Source organism: Podarcis gaigeae, assembly GCF_964106915.1.
Source record: "Podarcis gaigeae genome assembly, chromosome: 4".
Classification (NCBI taxonomy): domain Eukaryota; kingdom Metazoa; phylum Chordata; class Lepidosauria; order Squamata; family Lacertidae; genus Podarcis; species Podarcis gaigeae.
The window spans coordinates 96,182,291-96,208,215 of NC_139677.1; the positions used below are offsets into that span (position 1 = coordinate 96,182,291).

The 25,925-nt window shown below is 45.4% G+C and overlaps 1 long non-coding RNA gene across 1 annotated transcript in view; it reads left to right on the plus strand.

Moving 5' to 3' along the window:
* The window catches only part of LOC310843992, a 468,743-nt gene that overhangs the window by 102,707 nt on the left and 340,111 nt on the right, over nt 1-25,925 (plus strand). Inside the window, exon 2 of the long non-coding RNA XR_014563860.1 lies at nt 21,201-21,244. This is a non-coding gene — a long non-coding RNA (uncharacterized lncRNA). The remainder of the gene's footprint in view (nt 1-21,200; nt 21,245-25,925) is intronic.

The window sequence follows — 25,925 nt, forward strand, 5'->3', positions numbered from 1 at the left end:
GTTACAAAGCATGGATCCACAGGGATTCTCAGGATTTTTGCATTGGGTCACCCCAAATTCACCATCAGAGCACATAGCATGTCCATGGCTACAGCCTGCCCCCAAAAAATCACGCACCCACTGTTGCCTGGGGCTGCAATGGTGCAAAAACGTGGTTACAAAGCATGGATCCACAGGGATTCTCAGGATTTTTGCATTGGGTCACCCCAAATTCACTATCAGATCACATGTCTGTGGCCACAGCATGAAGCACAAAAATGATACATCCACTGTTTCATTCAGAATGTTTTTTCCCTTGTTTTCCTCCTCTAAAAACGATGTGCGTGTCAGGTGCGTGTTATAGAGCGAAAAATACGGGACCTTCCCAGGTTGATGTGAAGCATCAGTCCCATGGAAGTTGTAGTCCAACGATAACTAGAGGGCACCACATGACTATAGACTAGCACATTTGAAGAAGGGTAAAGGTAAAGGGACCCCTGACCATTAGGTCCAGTCGTGGCCAACTCTGGGTTTGCGGCGCTCATTTTGCTTTATTGGCCGAGGGAGCCGGCGTACAGCTTCCGGGTCATGTGGCAAGCATGACTAAGCCGCTTCTGGCAAACCAGAGCAGCGCACGGAAACGTCGTTTACCTTCCCGCTGGAGCGGTACCTATTTATCTACTTGCACCTTTACATACTTTCGAACTGCTAGGTTGGCAGGAGCAGGGACCAAGCAACAGGAGCTCACCCCGTCGCGGGGATTCAAACTGCCGACCTTCTGATTGGCAAGTCCTAGGCTCTGTGGTTTAACCCACAGCATCACCCCGTTGAAGAAGGGTAATAGCTGGTAATAACAGGGATGCGGGTGGCACTGTGGGTTAAACCACAGAGCCTAGGGCTTGCCGATCAGAAGGTCAGCAGTTCGAATCCCCAGCAATGGGGTGAGCTCCCATTGCTCGGTCCCTGCTCCTGCCAACCTAGCAGTTTGAAAGCACATCAAAGTGCAAGTAGATAAATAAGTACTGCTCTGGCGGGAAGGTAAACGGTGTTTCCGTGCGCTGCTTTGGTTCGCCAGAAGTGGCTTAGTCATGCTGGCCACATGACCCGGAAGCTGTACGCCGACTCCCTTGGCCAATAAAGCAAGATGAGTGCCACAACCCCAGAGTCATCCGCGACTGGACCTAATAGTCAGGGGTCCCTTTACCTTTACCTAATAGCTGGGGAAGGGCCATAGCTCAAGGTACAGCCTCGGATTTACATACAGAAGGTCCCACAATCAATTCCCGGCATTTCCAGCTGAGAGAAGCTTCCACACCTGAAGCTTCCAGAGGTGAGCCTCTGCCACTCTGTGTAGACCATACTGAGCTAGATGACCCAATGGTCTGACTTAATATAAGGCAGCTAGCTTCCTATGTTCCTACGTTGAGTTTCCCCATCAAGTTGCTCCCTGTGTTCAGCTGTAGGAGATGGGGGAAAATAAATTCTACTCCCCTCTTGTGTTGAGTGAATCACACTATTGAGTCCATGGACTTTTGATGCAGTTGTGGTGCTTTCTCGCCCGCTCCATCATGATTGGCTGAGTGGGTCTACAGACTGGGGAATGGCCTTATAGCATAGAATGGCAAATAGGAGCCATTAACTGTAGCTATGTTATATGCATGCCTTCTGCCATGAAATGAAACAGTTGGGAGCATGCCTCTTGGGCCATATCCTCTTAGTACACAATTAATTTATTTTGCTGCTTCAACCTCCACAAAAACAAAACAGGTAAGGAAAGAGCAGAGCGTCGCTCCCTTCTGCTTTATTTATTAGCAGCAAGAAGTTCTGACTCCTGCCTTTATTGCAAGTGATGTGTTAGGCAGGCATCATACAGAGTGCTCTCAATATGGTGGCAATTACAGACGTCTCGGCTGTGACTAGCACACCAGTTTTATAAGCTTGTTAGCGCAGCAGAATGAAGAGGGTACCAAAAGACGTCATCTTACAAGCTCTTTCTGTTTGAGAGAGGTTTTTCAGCTCCTTAAGTTACGTTGTTCTCCATTGTCCTTGCTTTGTGAAAAAGCCCACATGAAAAATCCATTCATGGCATATAATGTATTTTATTTGTTGTTGTGTTCATTGGTGTCAACTGCCATAAGTGATCGAAATAATAATAATAATAATAATAATAATAATAATAATAATAATAATAATAAAGCTGCTTGATCTTGAGTCAGCACGTTGGAATGTGCCTTGACCTGGGGTGGAAAACCTATTTCAGCTTGAGGGCCACATTCCAGTTGGGGCAAGCTTTCAGAGGCCACATACAATTGGTGGGTGGGTCCAGAGACAATGTCTGATGGAACAATAAATATTTTTTTTACCTTTGTACGGTAGGCTGGTTTCTATATACAGTGGTACCTCAGGTTACATATGCTTCAGGTTACATACTGAAATATACTCGGAGTCAAGAGTGGATTTCATGCCCTTTATTCAGCTCATAGTGGTGAGGAGGAATGGAAGTTCCCCCACAATATCTGCTTTATATACATTATTTACACAATGGGCTGCACGGGATTGGCTAATTCCTGGATTCTCCTGTAGGTCAATCAGGTTGTGGATTCACTTCCACCTGGAGCTGGATTGGGTGGCTCCTGCGGACCGATCATACTGCTGCATTGTTCTAGAACCAATCAGACTGCTGCATTTTGGATCCTATTCAACTCAGTATATAACACATTCGCTTCAGGTTCCAGACTCCGCTAACCCAGAAATAGTGCTTCAGGTTAAGAACTTTGCTTCAGGATGAGAACAGAAATCGTGCTCTGGTGGCGCAGCAGCAGCAGGAGGCCCCATTAGCTAAAGTGGTGCTTCAGGTTAAGAACAGTTTCAGGTTAAGAACGGACCTCGGGAACGAATTAAGTACTCAACCCGAGGTACCACTGTACACTCATACATCCCTCTTTGTTCTCCATTTAGGTGAGTGAGAGACATTGATCCAATCTGCACAATAAATTCAAAGCAGAATCATACCATGTTACACAGTTATGCTTTCCCCAAAGCATCCCAGAAATGGTGTCAGTTGAGTCCACCCAGATGCTCATTGCTGAGTTTGAAGAGATGGTCATTTTCGGCTAAAAACGTTTGTTGTTTGGATATCTGCTCTGTATCTCCTTGAAGGCAATGCTGATTCCCTTTCAGCAAGACTTACATCAGTCCTGCCCTACCCCAACCTTAACCACATGTGAGCATCTTTAAAAAACTAGCTATGATTCAGGAACCACTATGGGAGAACATGGAACAGAGGCCTATTTAAAACACTTTGCATATTCTACCTCATTAGTCTAGAGCAATCCCACCGTTCACCATGGAATAAATGTCACCATGGGTATATTTGCATCACAGTGTATATGTTCTGGTGCCCTCTAGCTATCTTTCAGGGTAAATCCTTTATGTCTCAGATAGAATCTATCTTAAGAAATGCAATGCATCTTGTTAACCAACTGGTGGGAAATTGGACAGGGAGAGATATTTTAAGAACATTCATTCAGCATTGCCTATAGGCTTGGTCTGAGACCAAGCTCTGTTAGTGGGATCAAGCTAATCATCTTTTATAATGGTGTGCATTAAGGGTATGCTGAAATAATGCTCCCATCACAATGCTCCATAAGCAAAAAATTCAGAGTTAACTTGGCAAAACTGAGGGTTCATGAGTGACACCTTACAGCATCACAGCTTCTCTTTAGTATGCACCAGCTGGTGTCTGCATTTTTTTTAGTGCTGTACCGATAGATAGATAGATAGATTAGATAGATAGATAGATAGATAGATAGATAGATGATAGATAGATAGATAGATAGATAGATAGATGATAGATAGATAGATGATAGATAGATAGATGATAGATAGATAGATGATAGATGATAGATAGATAGATAGATAGATAGATAGATAGATAGATGATAGATGATAGATAGATAGATATAGATAGATGATAGATAGATAGATGATAGATAGATAGATAGATAGATAGATAGATGATAGATAGATAGATGATAGATAGATAGATAGATAGATAGATGATAGATGGATAGATGATAGATAGATAGATGTAGAGACTTTCTTTTGGGGGTAAAAAAATGAGATCCCGGTATTCATATCTTACCCAAAATGGCTGCATGGCATCTCTCCAATGGAGGTTTCTGGATAAATACAAATGGCAACCTCCAAAAATATATTCAAATATCTGAAAGACTGTCGCAGGGAAAATGGAGCAACCTTGTTTTCTTTTGTTCCAGAGGGAATTCAGACCTATGGATTCAAATGGCAAGAAATAATATTCTGACTAAACATTAGGAAGCACCTTCTGAGCTGTTCAGCAATGGAATGGATGCCCTCAGCTGACGGTGGACTCTCCTTTACTGGAGGTGTTCAAGCAGAGGATGCATGGCCATCTGTCAGGGATACTTTAGTTGTGATTTCTGCATTGCAGGGGGTTCGACTTGATGATCCTTTGGGCATCTTCCAACTCTTCAGTCCTAGGATTCTATGAACACACTGACACGGTGGGCTGCAATTTTTTATAACCTTTAAGCCCCCATCCCAGCAGTGCTGCAGCATCACATTAGGACATTCTAGGGGGCAACTGGGTTAAACAAGTATGTCAAGGCAGAACCCAACCAGAAGCTGCTGCCAGGGGCGGGGAAGGGGGGGAGAGTTGACATTATCCCCCACAGCCACTTATGCCCCCACTCCTTTTATGGTCTTGATCAGGACTCCTCAGAGACAGAGTTCTGCAGCAACTGTAGCCATGAGGGAAAATGGAGCCACTCTCAGGTCCATCTCCTGTGGGTTCATAAGCACCATAGTCTCTCTCCCCTTCCTTGAGAAGTCATCTCTGCCACCAGACTCTGATGGCTGGTTCACAGATTCCTTGGGGAATCCAGAAATCCCTGAGGAGAGATCCTCCACAGTGAAACCTGATTACCCTGCGGAAGCCAATAGCTGCAGAAGAACCAACTGCTCCTGTCACTGGTCAGGAGACAGAACTCAGGTTGTGGGGCCCCAGTCAATGTTTACCTAGCCCATGGGTAGGCAAACTGAGGCCCGGGGCTGGATCTGGCCCAATCATCTTCTAAATCCGGCCCACAGATGGTCCAGGAATCAGCGTGTTTTTACATGAGTAGAATGTGTCCTTTTATTTAAAATGCATCTCTGAGTTATTTGTGGGGCATAGGAATTCGTTCACCCCCCCCCAATATAGTCCGCCCCCCACAAGGTCTGAGAAACAGTGGACCGGCCCCCTGCTGAAAAAGTTTGCTGACCCCCTGATAGAACCTTGCTGAGACATCTTGGATACTGCAAGAGCGCTAGCCATGGTCCTGAACCTTGGTGCTGAATCTTTGCCTTGGGAATCAGGAACTTCAGACCTCCCTTTGTTTCAGCCCTTCTCAGCGATGTCCTTCTCTGTCAATCACAGCAAGTCCTTAAATTGAAAATAATCAGCTCTAATGTATGATGATCTCGATGCACCATGAGGAAGTTTGTCTGTGTATCTAAGGAAGGGCCATAGCTCTAGGCCAGTGTTTCCCAAACGTGGGTCTCCAGATGTTTTTGGACTACAAGTCCCATAATCCCTTATTACTGCTCCTGGTAGCTAAGGATGGTGGGAGTTGTAGTCCAAAAACAGTTGGAGGCTCAAGTGTGGGAAACACTGATCTAGGCAAACTGCCTGTGTTGTTCCAACAGCATGTGAGCATGGAGTCATGCTACTGGCCGAACCCCTTTTCTTCTGCACATTGAAATCTAACTGCATTGTAGTAGTTGACTTGAGGAAGCTGCCTCCAGCCACAGGAATCACCCCTCATTTGAAAATCTTACAGCATGATATGGATCCTGACCCTGAAAATTATGTGGAGTTTGTTCAGGAGGGCAGGCTGCGGCTGCTCTTTTAAAAGGGCTAGAAATGGTGTCATGCACTTCGTTGACTGAAGAACAGGAGGTTTAGATCTGCAGCCAGGCAGAAACCAAATTAAGGATTTCAGAAGAGCCCTGGTGGATCAGACCAAAAGGCCTGCCTTCTCCAGCCTTCTGTTTCCAACAACATCCAGCCAGATGTCTCCGAAAAGCCCACATGCAAAGCTTAAAGATAACAGCTTTCCCTCGTGAGCCTCACACAGAAATCTTAGGCATCCTACCAGCATCAGCTTCCAGTTCTTCTATCCAAGAATTGGCTGGGTCTTTCTTGAAAATATCTTGCCCGGGATACTTGGCTGTGCATCACAAAGCCAGGAAATCCCAGCTCTCAAAGTTAGCTCCCTCTACTGCCTCCTAAAAGAAGCTTTCTAGCACATTGAACTAAAATAGCCAAGTCTCCTCCTTAACTATTACCTTAACTTTTACCTATGTTTTCATTTCCCCCCAATTGCTGTCCCATCTCATTCTCTGTTTCTGACAACTTCTCGGCTGTCATTCTCAACATTCTCCACCTGTCACTCAGCCTGACCCTGCCAAACATTTCAACCCACTCTCCTGCTGTATCACATTTTCCTTTTCACTCTTCTTTGTCGTACTTCCCTTCCTTTTGTGCATGAGTGGTGCCATTTCAGCTACATATGAAACAGCAGTCAAAGGTTGAACACTAGAAATAGGTAGAAATTAGTATTATTATTATTTAGAAAGATAGTAAAGAAAGCATTAAACAGCCATCTTGGAAACAGCATGGTTTTTATCCGAGCACCTGTAAGGAGGAGGAAGCTGAGATGTTTTGCTATAAGAATTTAACATTTCTGTTTCGTTTGCCACTGTATCACTCATACACACAAACACACACGAATTTCCAAAGCCACCTTTCCTAGAGGACTGCAGCGGCTGATCCTTATGCTGTGTGCATCACCGTGGGATTATAGATATTCCGAATGTATGTAATGTCAATTTTTTCAGCCACTAAAATATTATCCCCGAGGCATTACAAGCCTCATTCATTTCAAATGTGGTGATTCAGGTTGTTGCATTGCAGGTAACGGGATTTCAGCTGGCAGGGTTGAAAGTGTACTCGCTTGCCAAGATAAGAATGTGCATTGCAAATACTGTTGATTTATTGCTGGTTACCGTGAGATGAAGTAGGACAGTATGCTTAGCAAATGCCAGATAAATGGTAATCAGGCTAGTCCAGCGCACATTAAGAGCAGGGCAACAGGCAAGGCTAGTCCAAGATATATATATTTTTTCCTGCTGTCCTAGGCAAATTGAAATCTCCTCCCGCATGTCTTATTGAATGCTGAGCAGCATAACAATACCACATTAAATGAGCAGGCCTTGTCTGGAATACTGTTCCCTCATTTACATGCTTAATATGACTTCTTTACTTCCTCCCCTTTATAACTTTCTCTGTGGCTCAAGCCATCAGGAGTTCATTATCACAGAACGGGGGAGTTGGAAGGGACCCTAAGGATCATCTAGTGTAACCCACAGCAATGCAGGAATATGCAGCTGTCCTGTATGCAGATTGAACCTCCGACCTTGGAGTTAGCACCACCACACTCTGAGCAACTGTGCTATTCTGGCCACACACAAAAAAGTTTGAGAATAAACATGGGAAGTTGCCTAATACTGAATCAGACCATTGATCCATCTAACTCAGTATTGTCTACACTGACGCAGCAGCTCTCTAGGATTCCAGGCAGAAGTTTTCCTGCAGTGCCACTTGGAGATGTCAATCATCTTCATGCAAAGCAGCTGCCCTACCACTAAGCTATGTTTAGGGGTGGGCAAGAAATTCAATTAAGTTTGCACTTAATAAGTCACACTTATAGCTCAGTTGGTAGAGCATGAGACTCTTGATCTCAGGGTTGTAGGTACGAGCCTCCCTTGGGCAAAAAGAATGACCACTGCGGTCGCTTCCAATTTTAAGATTCTGAAACAAGGCAAAAATGAAAACAAACTCTGGGACAATCTGTTAAGACAGAGAATGGAAGGTACTTAACTGATACAATCAACTCTAAACTGTTGCACATAACTGCTTGATGTTAAAGGTAAAGGGACCTCTGACCATTAGGTCCAGTCATGGCCGACTCTGGGGTTGTGGCGCTCTTTATTGGCTGAGGGAGCTGGCATACATGGTCATGTGGCCAGCATAACTAAGCCGCTTCTGGCAAACCAGAGCAGCGCACAGAAACGCCGTTTACCTTCCCGCCGGAGTGGTACCTATTTATCTACTTGCACTTTGACACACCTTTGAACTGCTAAGTTGGCAGGAGCCGGGACCGAGCAACGGGAGCTCACCCCGTTGCTGGGATTCAAACCGCTGACCTTCTGATCAGCAAGTCCTAGGCTCTGTGGTTTAACCCACAGCACCACCCGCTGATACAATTAACTCTAAACTGTTGCACATAGCTGCTTGATATTAGGCTGTAGCATTTTCATTGTTTCTCATGGGGTGGGGGGGATTTTTGAAATAAAAACAGTGGTACCTTGGTTTAAGAACAGCTTAGTTTATGAACAACTTGGATTAAGAACGCTGCAAACCCGGAAGTAGGTGTTTTGGTTTGGGATCTTTGCCTTGGAAGCAGAACATGTTCTGCTTCCTGTTGAGTGTGTTCCATTTGCAAATTGAGTCCTCCGCTGCTATGGGAAAGCTCACCTTGGTTTAAGAACCCTTTGGTTTAAGAATGGACTTCCGGAACGGATTAAGTTCAAAAACCAAGGTACCACTGAATTTACAGAAACTGGGAAATAAATGGTTTTAAAAAGCAACAACTTTCTGATGGCTAGAGTTGGGATGGACCCCCTTGTAAGGTGCTGGAATTTGTTGGAGGTTTTTAAGCAGAGGTTGGATGGCCAGCTGTCATGGATGCTTTAGTTGAGATTGCTGCATTGCAGAGAGTTGAAGTAGATGACCCTCGGATTCCCTTCCAACTACACACACACACACACACACACACACACACACACACAGGTTATCCTTTTTGAACCATGACAGAGCACAGACAGGGATTTCTGAATGGAGCCCTCTGCTTCAAGAGCAATTTAAGCACACATCCACCCTCTGCCTTATCAAATAGTTAAAACCACTTATTCTGGCAATGGAATAATTCCGTCCTCTGCTACCAGCACCCAAAGCAGAGATAATTCATTACAGGGCTGCTCAGAGCCCTAGCCCTTGGAGTCTGGACCACATCAATGGACCACACAGCGAGTGAGCACAGTGACAGTGCTTTTTACGGTTAGGATCAGAAGGCAAAGAGGTTCCTGGATGAAAATTGTGGCTGTCTAAAAATGGCAGCCACAAGTCGGGGCTATCTTTTAGGCTTAATTTTTTTTGAGGCAGCCACCATTTATAACAATGGAGCCTCCAGGATGTTTGGAGAGGGTACAGGAAAACAATAGCAGAGTCTCAAAGGGGGAATTTTGCAAAGGGAAATTGTATATCTTTATATGTGTGTCTGTGTTGGTGTGTTTGTGAAGCCTCCAACCCTAAAGTTTACACACACACACACACACACACACACACACACACACACAAACATACACCCCAGGATGGTGGAGGATATTTTTGGTTCCCCTGAGGAAAACAAACGAATGAATGAACGAACAACCCACTTTCCGCCGATTTGAAAGCCTGAATTTGCCCGCCTGTTTCTAAATCACCAAAATAATAAGAAAGCACCATGTTTTTATTGTCTTTACTTTTTTTGTAGCTACGGAATCATTTTTATGGAATAGCTTTTATGTATGGAATTGTGTTTGTTGTTGATGCTTTTACTGTGAAATTGTGTTCAGATATTTTTATGGGAAGCGATTCCTAACTGGAATCGAAGCAGCTGGAGGAGGAGAGGAGAGAGAGTGAAGGAAGAGCTGTTCGACTTCTGAGGCGCGTTTGAAAACGGAAGCAATTACTTCCAGGTTTTTGGCATTCAAACGTTCGGCTTCCAAGATGGTCGAAAACTGAGGTGCCACTGTATGTGTGTGTGTGTGTGTGTAACTTTGTATTACTATAACATTTTTATATGCAACTGCGAATTTTTGCAGTGTAAGTTGTCCATTGTTGCTTCAGTTTTCAGGACACTGCTTAGAAATTTAAAAAATATATATTAAGCAGTATAGAAAATAAATGATCAAATCAAAATAATCAGATCTAATAAAAATAAATAGATAAATCCTGGGGATGTTCATTTCATGCTTAGTCATAATGCAGTCTATAGGTAAAGGTAAAGGGACCCTTGACCATTAGGTCCACTGGAGTTGCGGTGCTCACCTCGCTTTACTGGCCGAGGGAGCCGGCGTACAGCTTCCGGGTCATGTGGCCAGCATGACTAAGCCGCTTCTGGCAAACCAGAGCAGTGCACGGAAACGCCGTTTACCTTCCCATCGGAGTGGTACCTATTTATCTACTTGCACTTTGACGTGCTTTTGAACTGCTAGGTTGGCAGGAGCAGGGACTGAGCAACGGGAGCTCACCACGTCGCGGGGATTCGAACTGCCAACCTTCTGATTGGCAAGTCCTAGGCTCTGTGGTTTAACCCACAGCGCCACCCGCGTCCCTTTACAGTCTATGCTGCAGCATAATTCCTATCCCAGTTCTTGACCACCAGGATACAGGAGCGAACAACTTGTCCGCACAGTGGCATAATAGTTCCCAGCCATCGCCAGCCAAGCCCTAGGGTGAACATGTTTCTACCCCCCCCCCCAATTTGTTCTTCATAATGGGACTGCACTTAGCAAGCCACCACCTCCTGGCTCATTTCAAGTCCTCTTCAATTTCAATGAAAATTGTCTTCAGCTGTTAACTTAATTCAGAAGTACCTTCCAGGCCTGCTGGCGAAGGAGCCAATGTCATTGCAGGGGCTTTCAAGAAAGCGAGTGAGGTTTCCTTTGAGCAACAGATTATAGCCACATTAAGCAACAATTACAATAATGGAAATTATTGAAGCAGCAAGGTAGCAGGCGAGTGTTGTAGTTCTGGACAGCTGGTGTGTTTCTATGGAGAGGGGCTGGTGGAAAGAGTGCTGAGGCTGGATTTCACCCCTCCATCCCATGGGGATAGCATCTAATTGTAATATACGAGCCAGGGGAACTTGCCTGGCTTCAGTCAAGCATCTCTTGTGATATCCAAAAAGTACTGAGGTAGCCCTGCATTTAAGGTGGGGAAAAAATCTATTTTAAAAAGGAGTGGGGTTTAGTTGTATGGATGTGTGGATTCTCCCTGGTTTACTCTGTGGATTTTACACCATTCTGAATTTACTGTGCCCCCCCCCCCAGAACCCACCACCACAACTTCTCAATCAACCACTTCCTGCCAAAAGGAAAAAGTTACTTACCTTTCACTATGCTTGAGAGATTCTGTGTCAGATTATTGTACCTTGGAAAAAGCAACATTACACAATTAACTCTTGGGTCCTTTTATTATGTACTTTGACGCGTGTGCGTTGCATCTGTTTGTATACTGCTTGAGGAAAATCATCACGCGTTCTCCCTTATGCAAGATTTAAAATCCTCTGTGAAATTTAATTAGCTGTAACAATGGTTAGAACCGTTTGCAAACGCTAAATAATAGAGCTTAGTCAACATTTTTCAATAGCTGCAAATAAACTACTCAAGAAATCCCAGTTTATTAGGGGGTGTTGTCTGTGTTTAACAAAAGGACTAAAGAAAATGGTGCGTTAAGTGAATTTTCACTATGCACATACCTGCTACTATTAAGAAATGCAATAAATGACACATTGTTCTGATCCTCAGCGTGCCCAGAGGTAAGTCCTGGAAGTGCACACAAGCCCAAGGGCATCACTAGAGAGTATTCAGGCATTCCAGATGACCAAATACCGGTCCAAAGTCAATCTGTATGGTCAACTTCCCATCCCACTTCTGCGGAAGATCCAGGGTTGGAACACTTGCGGTCAGTCCCAAAGTCACTGGCCAGTAGTGTTCCCAAAGCAGCCAAGCTGCAGTCCATCAACAGAGAAAGTTGAGCAGATACAGAGTCCCTGCCTTGCTTCCTTTCTATCTTAGAATCTTAGAGTTGAAAGGAACCCCAGGGTCATCTAGTCCAACCCCCTGCAATGGAAGAATCTCAGCTAAAGGATCCATGACAGATGGCCATCCAACCACCACTTAAAAATCTCCAAGGAAGGAGAGTCCATCAGCGTGGTGTAGTGGTTAAGAGAGGTGGACTCATAATCTGGTGAACCGGGTTCATGTCTCCGCTCCTCCACATGCAGCTGCTGGGCTAGTCACAATTCTCTGAAGTCTCTCAGCCCCACTCACCTCACAGAGTGTTTGTTGTGGGGGAGGAAGGGAAAGGAGAATGTTAGCCACTTTGAGACTCCTTTGGGTAGTGATGGGGAGCCACAAGTGGGGAGCCACTGCAGAAAAAGCTCGTTCTTGTGTTGCCATCCTCCAGACCTCTCATGGAGGAAGCACACAAAGAAGGACCTCAGATGATCTGGGTCCAGGCCATTGGCCTGATCTAGCAGGCTCTTCTTCTGTTCATTTGGCATAGTCTCCAACAGGCCTTGGGGAACGTGCATAGCTCCAGGGCTGTCTTAAGCATATGCAGCGCCAGAGTGCAAAGATCCGCCCAGCGCATACACCCCCCCAGGTTGCCCAGAGTTGTTGACCTTTTTTTAGGGGGGGGACGACCCCAAAGTTGCTGGCATTTTTTTAGGAAAGGTTCCCCAGAGTTGTTGTTGTTGACCTTTTTTTAGGAAGCTGACACACCACACTTATCTCCGCTCAGGAAAAGGAAACAGGAGACATAATTAGCCCAGTGCAACAAACCAGTCCAAAGTGTTGGCATCAGCGACTGAGCGAAACCAAGCGCCTTGTGCTGTAAGCTGCGTGCGCTTGGCGGGCCTCTCCATGGCCCCACGCCAATCCCAGGTGCACAGGAGGGTGGAGCCAGCCAGCCGCCTCATGCCTTGCTGGCTCGCTTGCCCCCGAACTCATGGCACAGAGCCACCAACAGCAGAAGAACCCTCCGTGGCGGTCTGACCGACTTCAACTCTCGGGCCCTGGACTCTTGGCCTGGCATCCCTGAGAGCCCGGCGCCTGGGTGCCCTGCACCCTCGTGCCTATGGTTAAGACGGCCCTGCATAGCTCGAAAGGATTTTGCAAAGAGATGCGTCTGTGCTATCACTGTAAAAATGCCCTAGATGGCCTCTTCTTTTCCTTGGCACATTGGGTAGCATGCTCATTGATCTAGGTGCATGTGTGATCACGCCCTAAAAAGCAGAATTTAGCTTCGTCTCTGCCATATTAACTGTCACACGACTATATCCCAGCATTTGCTGAGTGCAAGCATTGTAACTCTTGGTGACAGCCAATGCTTCATAAATCTAGGTAAGATTATTAAATTTAGACTGCCAATTACCACTTCAGAGAATTCTGCAGGCTTTGCATGTGGATTGGATAATCATAGAAGCTTGTTTTTAATTAGCTGCAAGCCTTTACTGTTTATAGTGCATTACATCAAGGTCATTTCCACTTCGGTGTCTTGTGAAACATAAATCAGGTGTCCGCTGTTGTTTCTAAAAGGAGAGAAATTACAGCAGAGATTACCAACGGACAGTCAACCTATGGGCAGAACTGAGCTCAGGAAAGACCCCCAAATCACCCAAACAAGGGTATTATTGCTCTCACCACGGTGGCAATAATGGCGAAACCTTTAAGATCCCAGTTTTAGCAAAGAGATATACTGTATTTTTCGCACCATAACACTCACTTTTTTCCTCCTAGAAAGTAAGGGGAAATGTCTGTGTGTGTTATGGAGCGAATGCCTACAGATGGCGGGGGGATCTGCTGCAGCCGTGAGCAGAGGATCCATGGTTTCCCTTCCTTCCCTCCTCCGTGGCTTGCTTTGAAACAGCAAAGCGGGAGAAGAGCCGCTGAGTGAGGAGGAGAGAGAGACAGAGAGCCTGCTTGCTTTAAAAGAGCAAAGCGGGAGAGGAGAGGAGAGGAGCCGCTTACACGAGTGTAAGCGGCTCCTGTCCGGTAGGCTCCTTTAAAGCAAGCAGGCTCTCTGTCCCTCTCTCCTCCCCACTCGCTAAACAGCAGCAAAGTTTTTTCAAGCGGGCTCTCTGTCTCTCTCTCCTCCCCACTCCTCTTATAAGAGCCTTCTCCTCTTATACCCCTCTTCTGCATTATTAACAGCATCCTTCTCCACCCACCCCACACGTGTTCCTTGTCCCTTGAGTGCTTTTCCTTCCCTCCCCACTTAAAACATGGTTACAAAGCATGGATCCACACGGATCCTCAGGATTTTTGCACTGGTTCACCCCAAATTCACCACCAGATCACATAGCATGTCCATGGCTACAGCTTGCACCAAAAAAATCACGCACCCACTGTTGCTTGGGGCCGCAGTGGTGCAAAAACGTGGTTACAAAGCACGGATCCACATGGATCCTCAGGATTTTTGCATTGGGCTACCCCAAACTCACCGTCAGATCACATGTCTGTGGCCACAGCATGAACCACAAAAATCATACATCCACTGTTTCGTTTAGAATATTTTTTTTCTTGTTTTCCTCCTCTAAAAACTATGTGCGTGTTATGTTTGGGAGCGTGTTGTAGAGCGAAAAATACGGCAGTTAACTCTGGGTGGGAATAAAAGTGAAAGTAAGCAATATCAGGAAAGGGTCAATCACAGAAAGGTGTTCCCTTTCCTATGGCCTGTCTATCCAGTGATTGGGTTTCAGTTGGCCTGCTGGCCAACCCAGCTGCCAACCAGGGGTCAATACAATTGAGGTCACTTTAAAATATCCCCTTGGCTTCTTTATTCATTAATTAAAAGGACACTTTCTGCTGAATGATGCCACCAGCCTCCGTGCCACAATGGTTCATTAAAGGCCAGATTTTATTACATATTACATGCTTTCTGCTTTTCACACAAACTTATTATAGCATTCCGAGAAGGTGATCTTTTAAAGCACATTAGACTAATGTTCCTGAAACTCCAGCTAATGTAAGTTTTATTGAATTGCGGTGACTTTTTTTTCTTTGATACATATTAAAAAGATCACCTAATGATGTGCTCTGATAATGGTTTTGGTGAAAGGAAAACAAAATGAATGGCTTATTGGAAGGCATGCGAACCTGAGATGCATCTATAGATACTGAGATTGATTAAAATTGCCACAAATAAAAATAAAAGATTTGGGACCAATATTGCTGCCCCTATTATCAAATGAAGGATTAATATGAGACAGCTTATAAGGGTATGGAATAGATCTGTTTATCTATGGCTGGTAGTATATGTGTTGTATCTAACTAAGCCATTCTCAGAGTAGACTTGATTTCAGTAGGTCTGTTCTGAGTTGGATTCAAGCTGACATCTTTATCTGTCTGTCATCTGTCTGTCTGTCTATCATCTAACTAAAAATAATTACTTGCTTATTTACATTGATAGCGACGCGGGTGGTGCTGTGCTCTAAACCACTGAGCCTAGGGCTTGCCAATCAGAAGGTTGGTGGTTCGAATCCCTGCGACAGGGTGAGCTCCCGTTGTTCGGTCCCTGCTCCTGCCAACCTAGCAGTTCGAAAGCACATCAAGTGCAAGTAGATAAATAGGTACCACTCCGGCAGGAAGGTAAACGGCATTTCTGTGTGCTGCTCTGGTTTGCCAGTAGCAGTTTAGTCCTGCTAGCCACATGACCTGGAAAACTGTCTGGAACAAACGGCAGCTCCCTCGGCCTGTAAAGCGAGATGAGCGCTGCAACCCCAGAGTCATCTGCAACTTAACTGTCAGGGGTCCTTTACCTTTTACCTACATCGATACCTGACCTCGCCTCCAAGGAGCTCAAGACGGTCCATGTAAGCCCACCCTCCCCATTTTATCCTCAAAGGTAGGTTAGGTGAGGTAGGTTAGACTGAGGAATGGATATTGGCCCAAAGTCAGTTCTACGAATATAGTCCATCAAGACTTTCCTGTGCTCATACACTGAGGTCCAGCTCTGAGGGCCTTCTGGCAGTTCCCTCACTGCGAGAAGTGAGGCTATAGGAAACCAGGCAGAGGGCCTTCTCGGTAGTGGCCCCCTCCCTGTGGAACGCTCTCCCACCAGATGCCAAGGAAATAAACAGCTATCTGACTTTTAGAAGACGTCTGAAGGCAGCCCTGTTTAGGGAAGTTTTTAATGTTTGAAGTTTTATTCTGTTCTGTTGAAAACCATCCAGAGTGGATGGGCCACCCAGCCAGATGGGCGGGGTAGAAATAAATTATTATTATTATTATACACAATCTGGCATAATGATGGGAATTTTCCTAAAATAAAGGAGGGACGCAGGTGGCGCTGTGGGTAAAAGCCTCAGCACCTAGGGCTTGCCGATCGAAAGGTCGGCGGTTCGAATCCCTGCGGCGGGGTGCGCTCCCGTCGTTCGGTCCCAGCGCCTGCCAACCTAGCAGTTCGAAAGCACCCCTGGGTGCAAGTAGATAAATAGGGACCGCTTACTAGCGGGAAGGTAAACGGCGTTTCCGTGTGCGGCTCTGGCTCTGGCTCTGGCTCTGGCTCTGGCTCTGGCTCTGGCCAGAGCAGCTTCGTCACGCTGGCCACGTGACCTGGAAGTGTCTCCGGACAGCGCTGGCCCCTGGCCTCTTAAGTGAGATGGGCGCACCAACCCCAGAGTCTGGCAAGACTGGCCCGTACGGGCAGGGGTACCTTTACCTTTACCTTTATGTAAGGGTATTCTCCCACCTCCCACCCAAGTGTCTCTATAGAAAAGTGTCAGCATCCCCTGCAACAAGGACTACTTCAAAAAGCCATTTGCTAACCTGTTGTTTAAAACGCTGTTACAATGAAAAATACGCTGAACAAATCCAGGTCATGCCATTTTGTCGTTTGATGAATGAAAGTGGAAGATCTTACAACATGGTTTTCCTTTTGTTTTGTATTAAACTTGCCCTATCAATCAATGTGGCAGAGGAGGTCCATAGCTCAGTAGAAGAGAGCAAGCTTTGTACACTGAAATACTCAGGTTTAATCTTCAGCGTCACCAGTTAAGGATATTGAGTAGCAGAGCTCTGCGTGACCTTGGTCTGAAACCTTAGAGAGTTGCTATCAGTAGACTTGCTAAAATGTATAAGACTGAATCAGAAAAGTGTTGGAGATGCAAGGGTACGTTCTATCATATGTGGTGGATCTGTAAAAGAGTATTGGGAAATAATCCATAATGAACTGAAAAATTGTTTAAATGTACTTTTCCAAAAATCAACAACCAGGGTCCTTTTTGTTGTGGATAATTCGGGTGGAAATTCCCAGGTGTCAAAAAAGGTTATTTATGTATGTCAATACTGCGGCCTGTGTTTTGTTAGCCCCAAAATGGAAAACGAGCGAGGTCCCAACCAAAGAAGAATGGCAACTTAAACTGATGGAATATGTGCAGTTTTCAGACCTAACACAGAGAATAAGAGAACAAGAAAAACATATGTTTAAAGAAGATTGGAAAATGTTTATTGAAAATATATATATATATATATATATATATATATATATATATGGAGGAAAATTGTGATTATTTGCAAACATGGGCAGCATTAAGATAAATTCAACAGTGTAAATAAGTTTTGATGGATGTAATAATGGAATTCTGAATGGTTAATCATAATCATAATAATTTATGTACCCCACCCATCTGGCTGGGTTTCCCCAACCACTCTGGGTGGCTTCCAACAAAGATGAAAAATACATTAAAATGTCACACATTAAAAACTTCCCTGAACATGGCTGCCTTCAGGTGTCTTCTAAATGTCAGGTAGTTGTTTATCTCTTTGACATCTGATGGGAGGGCGTTCCACAGGGCGGGTGCCACTACCGAGAAGGCCCTCTGCCTGGTTCCCTGTAGCTTAGCTTCTTGCAATGAGGGAACCGCCAGAAGGCCCTCGGAGCTGGACCTTAGCGTCCGGGCAGAACGATGGAGGTAGAGACGCTCCTTCAGGTCTACTGGGCCGAGGCCATTTAGGGTTTTAAAGGTCAGCACCAACACTTTGAATTGTGCTCAGAAACGTACTGGGAGCCAATGTAGGTCTGGTTTAGTTTATATAAAATATGCAGGGATTTTATGTTTTGCAAATGAACCATGGAAAGAGAAGGAGGGAAGTCATTGATATTTTAAGGTAGTTTGAATGAATAGTCTAAAATGTAAAACAGGAAATTTAATAAAAATTATAGGGGGGGGACCCCAAAGAGATAAAAGTGGGTTAAATGGTCCTGGGGTTTCACGCCAGTACAAAGTAGCATCACACATGTTCAAGTCGTGGTCCTTTCAGTCTCTTTGGCTTGATGTTTTGCTTTACTGTTGTGTTTCTGCATTTCTTAAATCTGTTTTATTATTTTATTTCTTTCATTAATATGCCATCTTTTTCCTCCAAGGAGGTCAAGGCAGTGTACATGGGTCTCCCTTCCCTAGCTAATCCACAGAACATCCCTGCGAGGTAGACTAGGCTGAGAGACAGTGACTGGCCCAAGGTCAGTGGTGAAACAGCTCTGTCTTGCAGGCCCTGTGGAAAGATGTCAAGTCTCGCAGGGCCCTAGTCTCTTGTGACAGAGCGTTCCACCAGATCGGGGCCACAGCCAAAAAAGCCCTGGCTCTGGTTGAGGCCAGTCTAACCTCCCTGTGGCCCGGGACCTCCAAGATGGTTTTGTGTGAAGACCGTAATGTCCTCCGTGGGACATACCAGGAGAGGCGGTCCTGTAGGTATGAGGGTCCTAGGCCGTATAGGGCTTTAAAGGTTAAAACCAGCACCTTAAACCTTTGACAAACTGCAGTCTCCAAGATGCTTTGGGGGAAGACAGGAGAGTTTAAAGTGGTATCATAACATTTTCATTGTATGCTGTGAATGTGGCCATAGACCTGGGTGAAGGGCCTGCTTAGGTTTCACAATGGGAAGAGCATCACATGCCCCTGGAGTCAGTTGGAGTCGCTCTGTAGACCCGCTGAGCAACAGCGCTTTAAATCTCCATTTCAGTGCAGTGAGAGACGACCCTTCACTGCCCTTCTGTGAGGGAAAAACAATAGCATACAATCCTGTCAGGTTTAGCAGCGTTTGCAAATGAATAATGTGGATCAGAATATTGCCTGCTATTATGTGCTCATAAAGTGGCTGGAAGTGGGCTTTCTCGCCTCCCAGTTAAAGGTATTTAAGCCTTTTTTTAGCAGAGGATAGGACTGCTGTGTGGAGTGGTATTAAGGCGAAACGCAGCTGGGATTAAATTCCACATAGTGCCAAATTCTTCTCCGCTTGCTCTTTAATATACCCATAATGGTCTTCCTGAATCTGCTTAAACCACGTCTATAAAATACTTCATATTCTCTCTCCTTTAGTACTGTATGTTCAGAAATAATAGGCTTTAAAAGAGGCTTATTTTTCTTTTGCATTTGCAAGGAACAGGCACTGTGGTCTAACCTCACGGGGAAATATCGCAAAGACGATCAGTAGCTTAATGCAGGTGGAGCAATCGGGACCTATCCTGGCCTCTGACACACTAAATATTGAAGGGTGGAGGAAGCAATGCTTCTGAATACCAGCTCTACCTATATTTGTAAAGACTGTACTGTGTGTACAACTATTTAAACACTGTTGCCTTTGCAGTTCGGAGAAGCCAAGCAAGTTTTCTGGTAGAATAGCCAGCCTGCTGAGGTTTAGCATGGACATTTGGTTGGGCAGAGTGGCAACATCTGAAAGGTTTCATTGGCTTGCAGTTTAACATAGTAAAAACACATTCAGCTAACTTCACCTAGGGCATATGACCTAGGGTCATGTGAAATCAGGTGTGGGGCAGGTAGCATCACACCTGTCAAGGAAATAACCAGGAGCCACAGAACACATTTCCAAGGGTTCCCCTTGAACACTTGCATTCAGCATCCTTTATTCTGGGCACCCAATGCCAGCTCTGCTAAGATTGGTTCTACTAGGGAGCTTCATACTAGAAAGCAGGACTTAAACCGGTTGCCAGGTTTTAAACTGCTAACTGCAAGCTCGGCTTTTGGCTGGAATCTTCGTAGTCCTGGTTTAAATTAAAGACAAGGCTGCAAATGAAGAAAGGGTGAATTGGGAGCATGTTGGGAATGTTATCACTGGAGGAGAGAAGGGATGTGCCCCATGTTGCCAAGGCAACCAAGCGATACTCTGCCTTCTTCCTTTGTACCATGGGGCAGCCAATTGAAAAAAAATCCAGTGGTAGCCAATGTGGTCCCCTCCTGGTGTAGTTGGATCAGAGAGCATGGTCAGGGGTCAAGATATGATTCCAATGTAAGAAAACAGCACCATCAGGTGGCCTTAGTAAAGCAGGGGCCAGTTTCTGAACCATTTGGTTGTGCCTTCATATGTGTACAGTAGTACCTCAGGTTACAGACGCTTCAGGTTACAGACTCCGCTAACCCAGAAATAGTACCTTGGGTTAAGAACTTTGCTTCAGGATGAGAACAGAAATCGTGCGGCAGCAGCAGAGGAAGGCCCCATTAGCTAAAGTGGTGCTTCAGGTTAAGAACAGTTTCAGGTTAAGAACAGATCTCCAGAAGGTACCACTGTATTTGGATGCAGGGGCGTCCTACCCATAGAGGCTAGTGGCATGGGGCACTGGGGTGTCAGGGAAGAGGCAGAGGCTGGACGCGGCACCTTCTGGCATCAGTTTGCCACCCTTGCCTGCCTCTGCCATGCCACGCTGAAGCAACACCGTGCCTAGAGCTTTCGTCTGCCTGAGCTGGGAGGCGCCACGTCCAGCCTCTGCCTCTTCCCCACCGGAGGAGCTGCCCTCCAGCAACTGCCCACCTCCTCCAGCCCTGCCAGCAGTGCCATCCTCCCTAAAAAAAGGTCGACAACTCTGGGAAATGGGGGGGGGGGCTGCCAGAGGGAGCTTTGCACCACGGCGCCGGATATGCTTAAGATGGCCCTGTTTGGATTTCTGCATCGAAATGTGCACACATCCAACACTCCTGTTTTTCCAAATTCCAGATTCCAAAAGGGAGTGCTGTTCCTTTTGAGCCAACAGGGATCCATTTCTTCTCTGTGTGTGAACAAGTTCAAACCCCTTTGAAGACCTCCCCCTGGAAGAAGAAGAAAAATCACCCAAAATGAGGGCTGCTTTTCCAAGCGTGAAAACATATTTGCAAAGCTCAGTCCCTGATTTTGGATCATCTGTAGATTAAATCAAACTGCTGATTTCTCTTGGCCAGTAAGGTCACTTGGCCAGTCCCAGTTCCCCCATTGCTTGCCCATTGAATAATCTCCCTCCCTTATGTCTTCTCTTTCCACAGGCTTCAGTAAATGGGATGCGAATGGACATTTCCATGACAGCCTGGTGAGTCACACATGGTTAGATGTTGGTTTATTCTCGCTGGATTGCTTTTTGACAAATTATGTGAAAACATCTCTGATTTGGACTTTTGGACTGATTTGGATTTGGACTGATTTGGCTTGCTTTGCATGTTGTCTTCTACTGAACATTTGGATTTTGATAAAGGAGACATATGTCTTGGTGGGATTTTGGAAAGCTCTGATCCCCTCTAAAGAAGGCCTGAGCAATTTGTCACTGGCCAAACTGGGTTTAGCCCACCAGTTGTGTGTGGAGTTGTGTATGGTGGTCCTATTCTGTTTTTTGAGTTTCAGGCAGTGGCTGCAGCAAGAAGATTTATCAAGAACACAAGGGATGTTGTAGATTAGGGCTGGGGAACATCTGCCTCTCCACAATGGTGTAGCTAGCTGCTCAGGTTCTTGGTGTGACTCATGTGTCCTGCAGTCAGGGGCAGGGCGAGCTACCCATGGGGGCAGGGCAAGCTGCGTGGAGCCTCTCCGCTGCCTCCCCCTTAGCTGTAGGGCGGCTGAGGAAGAGGCTGTGGGCAGATGCAAGCCCCACACTGCCGTTTGAGGCAGTCCAGAGCCTGCAGGCACCCAAGCTACCACGTCACTCCCAGGAGAGATGCATGGCTTGGGCACACTGCAGGCCCTGTGGTAAGTGCTGGCCCCTGTGCTGTGGCGTCCAGTGCCAGCCGTGTTTTGTTACATTTGTTGACTGAACTAAAAAGTTCTGTGAGCCCAATTTTTAAGAAAACTCATATTTTTGTCACCCCTCTCAGTGATGACACCTGGGGTGGTCCGCACCCCCCTTCCTCCATCACTGGCTCTCCATATGTTTCTGAACTACAACTCCCATCATCCTTGATCACTGGCCAATGATGATGGAGATTTGTGGATCCCAACTCCATCTGGAGGGCCACAGGTGGTGGTGTTCAGCTTGATGTGTCTAGGTCTGCTCTAAAGATGTCCCATGATTATGTTGTATAGCTATCTCAAATGCCTTTGAATACTTTGCATTCCCAGGAGTGGAAGCTTATTCTTACTGTAAGGTGCAACTTCATCACAGCACATCCAGAAGCCAGTTGTGTATTAAACATGCACCACAGTTCAGCTGGCCCATCAGATACACAATACACGATGGGTCACTTGTGAAGCAACTGTGTGCAGCTAAGCAATGGGGTTATGGGATCCCCAATAGAGCAGGGCATGTTTATAGGCTTACTTGGTGTTGACAGTGGCGACGTCATACTATGTACCTAAAGGACGCCAGTTGGGCTTCCATATTTTTTCAAAGCAGTAAAGGGATTTTGAGGGTGAAGACACTTGTAGGAAGTTTGCACCGGGCCCAGTTAAATGATGCTTGTGTACCGAGTCTTTAGATCAGTGGTGAGAAACCTCTGGCCCTCCAATTATTATTGGACTCCAGGTCCCATCAGCCCCAGTCGCTCTGTTAAATGATCAGAGATGATGGCAGTTGTAGTAGCATCCGAAGGGGCACATGTTTTCCACTCCTGCTTTAAATATCAAGAATTTCCTGTCCTGTTTTAACAGTCGTTCCTGGGCAACTTCGGTCATGGTTATGCTACTGAGATTTTTATAGAGAATTTTTTTGGGGGATAATTCTTGATCCTTTGGTTGTCAGATGGATGTAGTAATAGTTTTAATTGCCATTATTTGTGGAGTACATAAAACACACACTAGGTGCTGCATAAAATACATTAAAAACAGACTCTGTCCAAATGGGATTATATAATAATGATTTAATGTGATTATAATGATGGAATAAACATAAGTAATGGTACTTTTGTTTCTTCATGGATCAAAACTGCTTTAGAACAAGACATACACTGTGGGTGCCCCCCCCCGAGGTTTTGATAATGATGGGAACTAATCAGGATAACATTTTACTGTTGGACAAAGGAATGGGGATTTAAACCTTGAAAATACATGATCTCTTGCAATGGAAAACGGTTCCCTGTTCTTTGTGGGTGTGAATCCCAGTTATGGGATTAAAGCAGCAAAATATTTAGAAGTGCTAAATCTTTATAAATATAGGCATGCTTTAACATTAGCTGGGTTCAGTGTTTTACTGTACAAGGAAGATTTCATAGTATTCCTTTAACTCCCTGTTTGTTTATGTTCTGGTGGAACTACAGAAGGTGGGTCTGTCAAATTCAGTTTTTATTTTATTATCCGCCTTCAAAAAATTGATTGAAATGTTTGATGGATTTAAGGAAATACCTGAATCTGTTAATTGGGAGTTTAACAGGTGTCAGATTGAGGCTTTTTTTTGGGGGGGGGGAGTTACAAATGCAGTAAGAATAAGTTTGGATTTATTGAATAATTCTGTTTTTCATTGCATTTATGCTCATCTGTGGCTATAATAAAAAGCATAGAATTTCATCCTCTAGATAATGAACAAGGTATCTAAAATAAAACAGACCAAAAAACCAAAGGAGATGATAGCTTAAAAAACAACTTCTCAGCTAGCTAATATAAACGAAGTCGTGTTGTGTGAAACCCTCCTGTCTCAGTTCAGAATAGCCTAGGTTTTTCCAACCCACTCCGGGGGAATTATTCCAAGATCATCAACTTTTTGTTTTGTCACTTTTCTCTGACTTCCCCACACTTTCCTAAACTTGCAAATTTTGAAAGGTGAGGAGCAAAAAACTTCAGCTGCATGGGCTCAAAGGAGCCAAGATTGATCTCTTTCTAGTTTTTAGCTACCAGCATTTGAAAGATTCTGGGCATGCTCACACCCTGCATTCTCCAAGGAAATGATGGGAATTGTAGTTTTGCTCTTGATGCAGAGTAGGTTTTGCGTTGACAGACAGGACTTTAGTCTGAGTCTTCTACTTACTGTCAACAGGCATTCTTGAATGCAACAGAAACAATTGGAAGGCTCCCATTTTTGTCTCATCACTGCAAACTTCCTCCTCTTTGAGTATTTGCATCAGCAGTCTCAGCCAACCGGGAATCCCATGGTGAATGTGATGATGTCACAACTTTAGATAGCCAATCGCCTTGGTCTGGATGATAAGATCACTGGCAGCAAACATAGTTCCAAGCAAGGATGAGGCTCCCTGGATACTTCCACCTCCTTTTAAATAACCAGTGAAAAATTAGAGGATGGAATGGTGCTTTTCGTTGCTGTTGAACATGTTTACAAAAAGGTCTTGCTTTCATCTCAGTTCAATTTAGAATGTACTAATTTCCTTTGTTAATTGGTTGTACTCATACCGACTGACAAATCTGATCTGAGCTATCAACGCCTGCTATCTCCCTCTCGTTCCTGTACCTGAATAACTGGGTCAGCCACAACATGTAAATAATTAAGAATTCAATCATTACATTGTTGGAAGGAACTGCTGGTGTGTGCTTTGTGCTTCATAAACAAAGCTGATGGTTGTGTGTATAAAACAATGCACCCTGAAGTATCAAGTATCCAGATGAGATGAGCTACTGCTCTCAATAGGAACAGCATCTGGAAAAAAAACCCCAACCAGTTTCATTGTAGCTATGCCTAGTTATCCACAAGTCTTGCGTTTTCCAAAAGAGCTGGTCCTACTATGAGTAAGTTTTGTGGGGTGGGGATTACAATATTAAATGCAGCAGTGTACCCCTTGCTAATACACCCTGGAAGAAGTCTCTAGTGGCAGATAGGTGGTCGGATCCTTGGATGGCAGAAGAGTTCTGGGAGTGTTAAATAAGAAGGAGATTGTGGAGAAGGTGGCCTATAATGGAGCTTTTACAAACTGAGTGGTTCCTTTCTCTATAGCCTGTGTCGACTTGCATACAGTGCTATGCGCTTCAGCACAACGTGGTCCAAATTCGGAACACCATCTTCCAGGTCTGAAATCCCACATGGGTTACGCCGTCCGTGTGAGATTGCGGACCTTGAAAAAAACATTCTTGTTGGGCCTGGCACCCCAAAATGCATCCTTTGGGGTGCTGCACAAGATTGCAAACCCAGAAAAGGCGCTTTGGGGGCACGACATCCCAAGATGCACATTTGGGGGTGCCACGTGAGATCGGATCGCGTAACAAAAAAACCCACTCTTGGGGGGGGGGGGCTGGGCAAGATCTCAGTTTGAAATCACGAGAAAGCAAGGCACCCAAAATGTAATGTCCATACTCTTGCATGAAAAAAAGTGGGGTGTCCCTGTTTTTCCAGAACAGTTGACGGGCATGCCATGACTTGGGCAACGTTGCTCACCTGGCTTTGCAACATGGAGGTCACTACTGGTAACTGAAAGGGAGAGAGGAGGAATGGAGAAGCAATAAGGAGGTCAGCAGAGTGGGGGTGCAGTGGCGGAGCCAATGCACTGTTCCCGCCATCGCACCCGCACCATCCTGGCCTTCTTGCCACCTGCCCCTTACTGTATTCAATCACCAGACCTCTGCATTGGGCAGCCAGGTGAAAAACACTGGCTACTCCCCACTCTGCCCTGCCACCTGCCGCTGCCTGCATACGACAGAACTAGACTCAGTTTTTAGCACCATGTGACTGAGGTCTTCATGCGGAAGAGCTGCAGTAACCAATTCAGTAACCTTCAAATATTCAGTCTGCTGAGGGGTGTGGCCTAGAAAGAATATCAAAGACCAGATCGTAGGGACTGGGGACCCCAGCCAATCCCTGGGCCGGGGTCCCCCAGTTCTGTGTAACAAAACATTCCTGGAACATA